This window comes from Macaca nemestrina, chromosome 11, assembly GCF_043159975.1.
Source record: "Macaca nemestrina isolate mMacNem1 chromosome 11, mMacNem.hap1, whole genome shotgun sequence".
NCBI classification, from domain to species: domain Eukaryota; kingdom Metazoa; phylum Chordata; class Mammalia; order Primates; family Cercopithecidae; genus Macaca; species Macaca nemestrina.
In genome coordinates, this window is record NC_092135.1 from 102246947 (window position 1) to 102256258 (window position 9312).

The window sequence follows — 9312 nt, forward strand, 5'->3', positions numbered from 1 at the left end:
TATATATTCATGAGGTTATATTTTGTCTGAGAACCTCAAAGTACTACATAGTCCTAAAGTACTTCTGTGAAGCCCATAGTATTACTCTATGTCTATATTACAATGATTCAATCATCCAACAATCATTTATTGATCACCTACTGTTTAAAGTGCTATATTAGATTCTATATGCAATGTAAATAGGAATCACAATTTGATACATGCCTTCAAGGAACTTATGCTGCCACAGGAGAGGTAATATATTCATAATAAATATAGTACAAAATAGAAAATTCTATGATATCCAGCAGTCAGTTACATTGTTAGGCTAAAACATGGAAGAGGTCAGACCTGGAATTAACTTTGGAATCATTGGATTCAACCAATTTACTGGAAATCTTGTACAAATTCACCAAAATTTTTCAAGGAGCATTAATCCATCAAAAACAAAATTCTGATACAAACTATGATGATTAGGTTAAAGTGCAGTTTACCACTAACTGGGTTGCCAAAATAAAACCATTGCATTGGTATTTAATTATTAAATTATATTGTCATCAAGTCAATGTTGATTCATATGCTAACTGTCAATGTCCAGAATGGAGAGAGATTTTTATGTTGTTTCTGGTGATGGCTTGGCTTCCTCATAAAGAAAGAAATATTGTCCTGTTCTACAGTTATCATAAGTTGGTCAAGGATATAGATGACATGCCGGTCATGGTGGACCCATAAATGAAACTAGGAGAGAGATTTATTGTGTTCAGTGACAACAATAGATTCCCAAACAATCTCAGCCAGCTATAACAATATGTTTGTTCTCAAAGGATGACATTTAATAGGGGAAAGAGTGCAGCCTGTGTTTGGGTCCAGAAAACCAGTGACTGTGTATGGATGGCAGAGATGTACTTGAAGGCCAGACATGTGGAGATGACCATGGTATCCTGTAAGTCCAGTATGAGCCAAGCATGTGAGGAAGTGTCCAGACCAGGCGATACCAACTCATTGCTCATTAATCAAGGAAGATTCTTCCAGATAAGAGGAGTGAAACTCCACTATAGCCTAAGCTGGTCAGAAACCATGCCTGGAACATTTTGTGCCATGTTTTCAGAAGGCCATCAATAAACCATAGGTCACCAAGGTTGGCGAAGGGAGTCAAAAATCATGGTTTACAAAGAATGCTTGAATGAATGTAGCCTGTAGAGTCTGGAGAAGAGACTCGATGATGGGAAATACATAAAGGTTATCCTCAAGTAGGAAAACAGCTGTCACATGGGAGAAAAAGGAGACATTCTGGGTAAATGGTGGGGAAAAAAATGGGACCCAACAAAAAGGAGTCAGAGAGAGATAACTTTTAGTTCAGTATAAAAAAAGAATTCTGTAACAATCTGAACCACCGTAAAGAAGAGCCTGGTGGTTTGAGAGATGGTAAGCTCTTTGCTGCTGAAAGTATTCAGGGAGAAAAGCACAAGAGCATATTTAATAGGGGTGTTAGTGTGAGATCATGTCACAGATGGAAAAACTGGACAAATGATTGTTCATATCCTTGACAAATCTGGGTTCTGTGGGTCTATGTACATGATCCTAAAGAATGATCCTCTGTCTGTATTCATCTTAATAACTACATTCAATCACAGAATTGCTCTTATGAACAAAATCACCAAGAAAGAGACTTGTCAAAGAGTGCATAATACAAGACCTACCTTGTCACCCTGGCTCATACATGAACACTCAACAAGCGTTTATTAAATGAGTGAATTCACCTTGTAACACCAAACAAATGAAAGCAAAACACAAAGCTTTATGAATAATGCAGTATTTGGGGTATGTGAATTAAATGCTACTAGACACAGTTTTTGTCTGCTCCCTGGACAAGGAGCAAAAATTAGAATATTTTAGTACCCTAGTTACATCTCTTTCTTTACTTTTTTTTTTTTTCCTCACTTGATGTCATCTCCCATCCCTGCTTTAGAAATTCAATTCTAAACCCCTGAACTCCAAACAACCCTTCCCCAACTGAAAACAATTTTCACTCAGCCACTTAACCTTGCTGACTGACAAACTCATCAGGGCGAATGACTTTTCGTCAATGTGTCACTTAACCAGGCCTATGTGTTTAAAGTCTATGTCTATAATTGGGACACAAAAGCTCCAGAAAGTAAACTCTGATCTCAGCAAGCAGGAGGACGGAGTAGGAGCTTAGGAAGGGTGCTGGGGTTAGCTCTGAACCCTCCCACCAAGTTCCCTAGTGTGGCAGAAAACTTCTAAATAGTAGAAACTATAGCTGCTAAGGTACTATGTAAAGTAAATAAACTCAGCTCACAAAATAATAACTACAATTCTCCTTGCTTTTCTACACTTAAAAGAAATCACATAATTTCTTTCAAGAAAGAAAATAAAAACTAAGATAATCCATGAGAGCCATCTCTCAACAAAAACCTACTATGCATCCCAGTAAACTGGGCTTTTCTCTCCTCCAGGTTGTTGAGGTTTTTCTGGCTGGGGATGGTGAGCGGGTAGTGGCGGTTGTAACGTGTATGCGTGCGTGCATGTGCTTGTATGCGTACACATGTGAGTCTGTGTCTTTGTGACTCAAACCTTTGAGGTTAGGAGTGAGCATAGAAGAACATGGAGCTTCTGAGGGTCAAGCTAATTCTGTCCTTTGCCTGGGGCTCAGAACGGATTTTCCCAGCTCTTTCCACTTCCCTGGGTAGGGTGGGCCAGTGTTCCAGCAGCTTGTGGCTGTTGGAAGCCTCTTTCCAGGAGATGTTGGGGGCTTCCATGTGTGTCTGTTAGATGCCTCCTGGCTCACTCTGACTCTGGCCTTTCTCTCTGTTCTCCTCTTTGCGCTTCACAGGCCTCTGCTCTGCAAACCCTCCAGCCATTTCTCCTTTCCTTTTCTTTACATGTTGAGCTCCTCCCTCTCCCAATTTGAACCAATCTCCTTCCCTTCCCTATCTTTGACCCAAGAGATTCAGATGTGTGTTTTACATTTCCAGCTCATTTGTTGCTAGCTTAACTAATTTATTTTTATAACTCCCTCTTTCTGACATCCTAAATGCCTCCATGTGTCTCTATATTACTTCTACCTCTGCTGACATAGTTTCTGGTATCAAAGAGGATATTGCAGCACATGCTCTGCAATTAGTTGAGGTTTTACTCTATTAATACCAGCCCCATCCTTGGCCCTTCCAGCGTTTCATGCATCCAGGAGAGAGAAATAAAGCTGCAGGGCATTTCACAGACAGCATCTTGTAAACTCAAAGCATTAGCGCCACGGCACATCTGATCTTAGCAGCCTCCGCCCCTTGCCACAGGGGAATGACTTCTTTAAAGCAAGAGTCGTCCTTTCCAGGCACACAGAAGCCCAGGGGTAGGCAAGTTCGTGCCAGGGCTGGTGACTGCGGAGATTTAGTCTTTGGTTTCATGATAAACCCTGCTTCATGTTCTCAGCTGCCTTACCTTAATGATCCTTTATGCCACTGCCTTGAGAAGGAGGAAGACATGAGCCAAAATGAAAACATCAAGTAGAAAAAAGACTCCACAACAACCCTCCCAGCTGTGAGGTGGGTTGGTGATGTGTGCTGTTGACCTGCATACGTAAATCTAATAACACAAACGGATGCCTGGAGCTTGTAGCAGAGCAAAGAGGAGAAAATGACGTGAAATGCTGGACATTGGAAATGGGAGGGGGAGGATGCCGACTGAGGCCTCATCTAGGCAGGTGGTCCTTGCAATCTGTGCAGAGGGTTCTCTTTGATCATGATCTTTGGATGACCGGATTTTAGGAGCCAAGGCCACCTGTGAAGTTGCTGACAGAGAAAAAATAGCTGAAGAAGCAGGGAGGAAAACATGTTTCAGTGAAAGTGCACTCACATCCAGCCACCCCACCAGGCCCCACTTCCCAAGAGACACGGTTCCTGTCTGGCCACATGGCCTTCACAGAGACATGGCTTGCTATGACAAAAACATGTCACTACTGAGGACTGAAGCAACTGCCTTCCAGGGACTCTATTGAAACTCAGAACTATGGTCTCCAAAACAGAGACACTTCTTTAGAGCTTTGAGAACTCCCTTCTATTGACTCAAACTGTCAACCTCTTGATGTCCTATCTGTTTTCCCCAAACTTAATTTAGCTGCTGTGGGGTCGTACAGGCTGATATATTTTTTTAAGTAGCCTTTGGACTTGTAACCCTGTCTGAGTCCCTGACTTCAACATGAACCTGAGAGAGGAGGCTCTGGTCTCAAGTTCTTACTGCAAGGAAAACTCAGGAGGCCAGGTAAAGCACTACAGCTCCAGACACACCTGTCCTGGAAAGAGGTAGTGATGAATAAGATGGGACAGGTATGGCCAGGCATGGTGGCTCACGCCTGTAATCCCAGCACTTTGAGAGGCCGAGGTGGGTAGATCAAGACCATCCTGGCCAACATAGTGAAACCCTGTCTCTACTAAAATACGAAAGTTAGCTGGGCATGGTGGTGCATGCCTGTAGTCTCAGCTACTTGGGAGGCTGAGGCAGAAGAATCACTTGAACCCAGGAGGCAGAGGTTGCAGTGAGCTGAGATTGTACCACTGCACTCCAGCCTGGGTGACAGAGTGAGACTCCATCTCAAAAAAAAAAAAAAAAAAAAAGAAGATGGGGCAGGTACATGGGTGGACCATGATCTCCATTCCTTACCGTCTTCCCAAGTTGGGAGGGAATCTGAGCCATCATATCTGAGTCTTGTTTATTTTTTGTTGCAGTTGTGAAGAACTGGTCACAAAAACATAATCTGCCAGCATACTTCCTTTCCTTTTCCCGTCCAGCTGAAATTCCTTCGAAATCCTGTCTGAGTTCATGAGCCTTTAGTACCAAAAAGGTAGAGAAAAGCTGCCAAAACTGTGTATCACCAGGAGGCATAGTTCTAATACCGGTTCTAGGGTCCAAACAGAGATGGAGAAATCTCCCGTTTTTATTTCTAGTAGTGAGAAAGTGAGTCTTCAGTGACATTCTCTTACAGTTTACACACGTGCAGAAATGGGGAGAGACCATTACACACAGAGACCGTTTGATAGAGAAACATCTATAGAGAGGGAACTAGAATAGCAACAGTAGTGTTTTAAAGTCCTGATAATTATAATGCTTTTTAATTTCTAATGTTCTTCTGTGCATTATTTTTATAGCTTCTTTATTTTTACAGCTGCCCCTATATTGAAGAAATGAAAACAAATAAACACAAATCGATTTCCCTTAGAAATTTAATTCTAAACCTGAACAACTGACTGGAATTTTCTGCCAATCCTCTTGGAAACTGGCCAGGGGACCTCCTTCCGAGGCAAGTGTAGTCCCCCAGAATATTGGCACTCTGGAAACAGTCCACATGACTGTCAAATTAGTTTAATTTTCCCGGTAGCCATAAAGAGGATCAGTGCCCCAGTACCAGAAACAATGGTGTTCAGAGCCAAACCATTCATTTCTCTCTTTCTGCCTCCCGCACTCACTTTCTCCATCTGAGACTTTGAATTATTAAGCTTGGGCTCCATCAGTAATGAGACTGGTCAGCTCTTTGCAAGAAATTTGTGTAGCCAATTCAGCCAAAATTAATGATACTAGCTACTACTACTATTACTAACATTAGTTGAGCTCTTACCCTGTGCCAGGCACTATTCAAACTACTTTCATGTATTAACTCATGTAATCCTCAGAATGGTTTATAAAGAAAGATACATCTTTCTCCTCCTGATATCTTTGTTCTATGACTTTTTAAGTTTGGATAGAAATAGTCCATGGTAACTAATAGTATTTTCTGAGAGCATAGTTCCTTATGAAACACATCATATTTGATCAGCTTTCTTTCTCTATTTTTTTCATTTGGGAATTGGAGAACACCCCTATTATGTTGGTGTGGGGACTCAGAAAACAATAACCCAAAGTGAAAGCCTCAGAAGCAGCTTCAGAAGCAAAAGTTTTTCCCTGACCTTTTCCTGCTCTCCTGTCTCAGTCCAGTTCTCCCTCTGGGCCAGCCAGAAAAAGTAGAACCCCCAGAACCCCTTTTCCCCAAGGGATGTCATAGAAAGCAGAACTCCTCTTTCCCCAATACCAGCCAAAAAACCCAAAAATATTACTCTAATCCCCCCTTCCACCTTTCTGAGTAAAAGCTAGCCATAAAGAAATGATCTGATCTACCTTGCTTGACTGTAGGTCATCAGCCCCCCATTCCAGAGGATTCTGCCCCATACCCAGAAGAAAGGAATAGATACTCAGACCGGCCAAGAAGAATCTACACAGACAGCCCTTGCTGGGTTTCCCCACTTAGGCTGTTAGCATTAGATCAGACCCTTTTTGTCCAATCGTATCTTCATATGACTATTCACACTTTGTTGAGCCTAAGCATAAAAATAGACAAACTCTCCTGTGTCTTTGGGTCTTCATTCCGAAGACTCCCATGTGCACATTAAAAATAAATTTGTATGCTTTTTCTCCTATTAATCTGCCTCTTGTCAGTGATTTTCAACAAACCTTCAGAGGGAGAAGGCGAAGTTTTCCTTGGGCCCCTACATTGGAAAGTGAAGAGTCTGATATGAGTTGATCTTTTACTATATGCTAGATACAGTGATAACAACTTCCATATACAACATCTCATTGAATTCTCACAACAATTTTGCAAAACAGATACTCTTATGCTCATTTTCTAGATAAAGAAACAGAGGTCCAGAATTTCAAACCTCAGTCTTTTCCCCTCATGATACTATTTTTGCTTCCTACTTTTGAGCAGGGTCAAATCCTGCCAGATCACTTCTCCTTTGCCCAGACCCGCTTTGCCTCTTACCTGTCCTTTTCTCCTTCTTGGTCTCCACAGCCAAAGTGATCAATAGAAATGACAGGATTAAATTCACAAAGACATGAAACCATTTCAATGCCTTTTCTCTACTTCCAGATTTAGAGAGGTATGATAGCCTGGTATGACAAGAGACAGCTGATCACATGTGCCCTCAATCAGGTCAATGTCATGCAACAGCAGCACAACTTGCCAGGTGGAGTGATTAGTCATTATATTACCTACTAAAGACCCGTTGGAGCCAAGTGACATGGCTTGTGAAAGGCAGTTTTCCCAACTACAGTATGCATTGCATAATGATGGGCATACATTCTGAGAAATGGTTTGCTATGCAATTTTGTGGTTATGTGGTTATGCCAACATCATAGGCTATACTTACACAAACCTAGGTAATATAACCTAGATGGTACGCACCTAGGCTATATGATGTAGCCTATTACTCCTAGGCTACAAGCCTGTACAGCATGTTACTGTACTGATTACCATAGGCAGTTGCAATACAGTGGTAAGTGTTGTATCTAAACACAGAAAAGGTACAGTAAAAATGCATTATTATAATCTTAGGCTGGGCTCAGTGGCTCACACCTGTAATTCCAGCACTTTGGGAGGCTAAGGCAGGTGGATCACTTGAGGTCAGGAGTTCGAGACCAGTCTGGCCAACATGGTGAAACCCCACCTCTACTAAAAATACAAAAATTTGCTGGGTGTGGTGGTGGATGCCTGTAATCCCAGGTACTTGGGAGGCTGAGGCAGGAGAATTGCTTGAACCTGGAAGACGGAGGTTGCAGTGAGCCGAGATTGCCCCACTGTAGTCCAGCCTGAGCAACAGAGCGAGACCCCACCTCAGAAAAAAAAAATACAATATTATAATCTTATGGGACCACTCTTATATATTCGGGAAACATCATTATGTGGCATGTGACCATACACAAGAAAATCACACTGGCTTTTCATGTGATATGGCTTGTAGTATGGATCATGTAAGCCCTCAATTTGAGCTTCCTGTGATGTGACCTGGCAGTTCCTTTCCCTGAACACACAGAATCCACCATCTTTGATGCATCTCCTGTGAGGAACTGAAAAGACTCTAGCAGCTGTGCTCACTGATCAGACCCTGTCTAACATCACAGTATCTTCCAACCCATATCGGTTTAACTATAGATGCATGCTTACTTAGCTGGAAATGGATCCTTGAAGGCCTTGACAATGAACTGTAATGTTTATACGACACATCCTATGCTTGAGTGCTTTTCTCCCCCTGCAAAACCCCAAATCTCATTTTTGTAAGACAACTTAAGACTGTTAATCATCCAAGGCTAAAGTAATCATTATTACCACCCCCACATCTGAATGTTACCTAATAGTTTTCAGAACAATTCCATTCACTGTGATAAATTATAATATTGTATTTGTTCAAAATTCTTTCTTTCCTCCCGCCCATGGCCTTCTCTGTGGGCTGAAGATGCTTCACTTCCCTGTTGACACTGGTCTTGGCCAAGGGACTTGCACTGACCAGTCAAATGTTAGCCTCAAGCTCAGACTTTAACAGTCATATCAAGTTTCCACTTGCTCTTTTCCACAGCAGTCAAAAGCCATGAGAAGAACATAAACGAAATAGCCATTCCATATTAAGCCTGGGTCATGGAATGAGAGACACCTAAGCAGACTTGAACCTAAGCCCAGCCCAGCTCAGATGAGCCACAGCTGATCAAAAAACCCATGAAGGAAAAATATATGTTGTTGCAAATCACTAAAATGTTAAGATTGTTATGCATTATTATAGCAAAATCTGATTATAGATTTGTATATGTCTGTGTAATTTCTTACTTTCTCAAAACATCTCTGCAAATGGGTAGGAAAAGAACCTTTGTTCCCATTTTACAGTGGAAGCAACTGAAGCTTAGAAAGGATTTGAGGCCGGGCGCGGTGGCTCACGCCTGTAATCCCAGCACTTTGGGAGGCCGAGACGGGCGGATCACGAGGTCAGGAGATCGAGACCATCCTGGCTAACCCGGTGAAACCCCGTCTCTACTAAAAAATACAAAAAAACTAGCCGGGCGAGGTGGCGGGCGCCTGTAGTCCCAGCTACTCCGGAGGCTGAGGCAGGAGAATGGCGTGAACCCGGGAGGCGGAGCTTGCAGTGAGCTGAGATCCAGCCACTGCACTCCAGCCTGGGTGACAGAGCGAGACTCCGTCTCAAAAAAAAAAAAAAAAAAAAAAAAAAAAAAAAAAAAGAAAAAAAAAAGAAAGGATTTGAGAAACATCTAACATCATGAAATTAGTAATTTGGGGAGGCTATCATCAAACCCAGATGTCCTGATGCCAAGAGTAGTGCTCTTTCTGCTTCATATACTGCCTCAGTAATGTCCCTCTCCATGGGAAGGCTCTAACCCATCAATAACCATTTTCTTTTCCAGTCTTCCAGTTAACTAAGCACATAACTAACAGCCATGCAGTTATGAGGTAGGAAGATTCTCTGATATAAAAATGAAGATTCAATTTGTGTAAAATTTTAT

General features: G+C 42.0%; 1 long non-coding RNA gene across 1 annotated transcript; it reads right to left on the reverse strand.

Annotated features, from left to right (window-relative positions):
• Positions 1 to 2311: 2311 nt before the first annotated feature.
• Positions 2312 to 7025, reverse strand: LOC105468050 (uncharacterized). Its single transcript, XR_979258.2, has 3 exons — positions 6788 to 7025; positions 4657 to 4821; positions 2312 to 3806 (listed from the first exon to the last, which is right to left on the reverse strand). It is a non-coding gene; the product is annotated as an uncharacterized lncRNA (long non-coding RNA).
• Positions 7026 to 9312: the final 2287 nt, after the last annotated feature.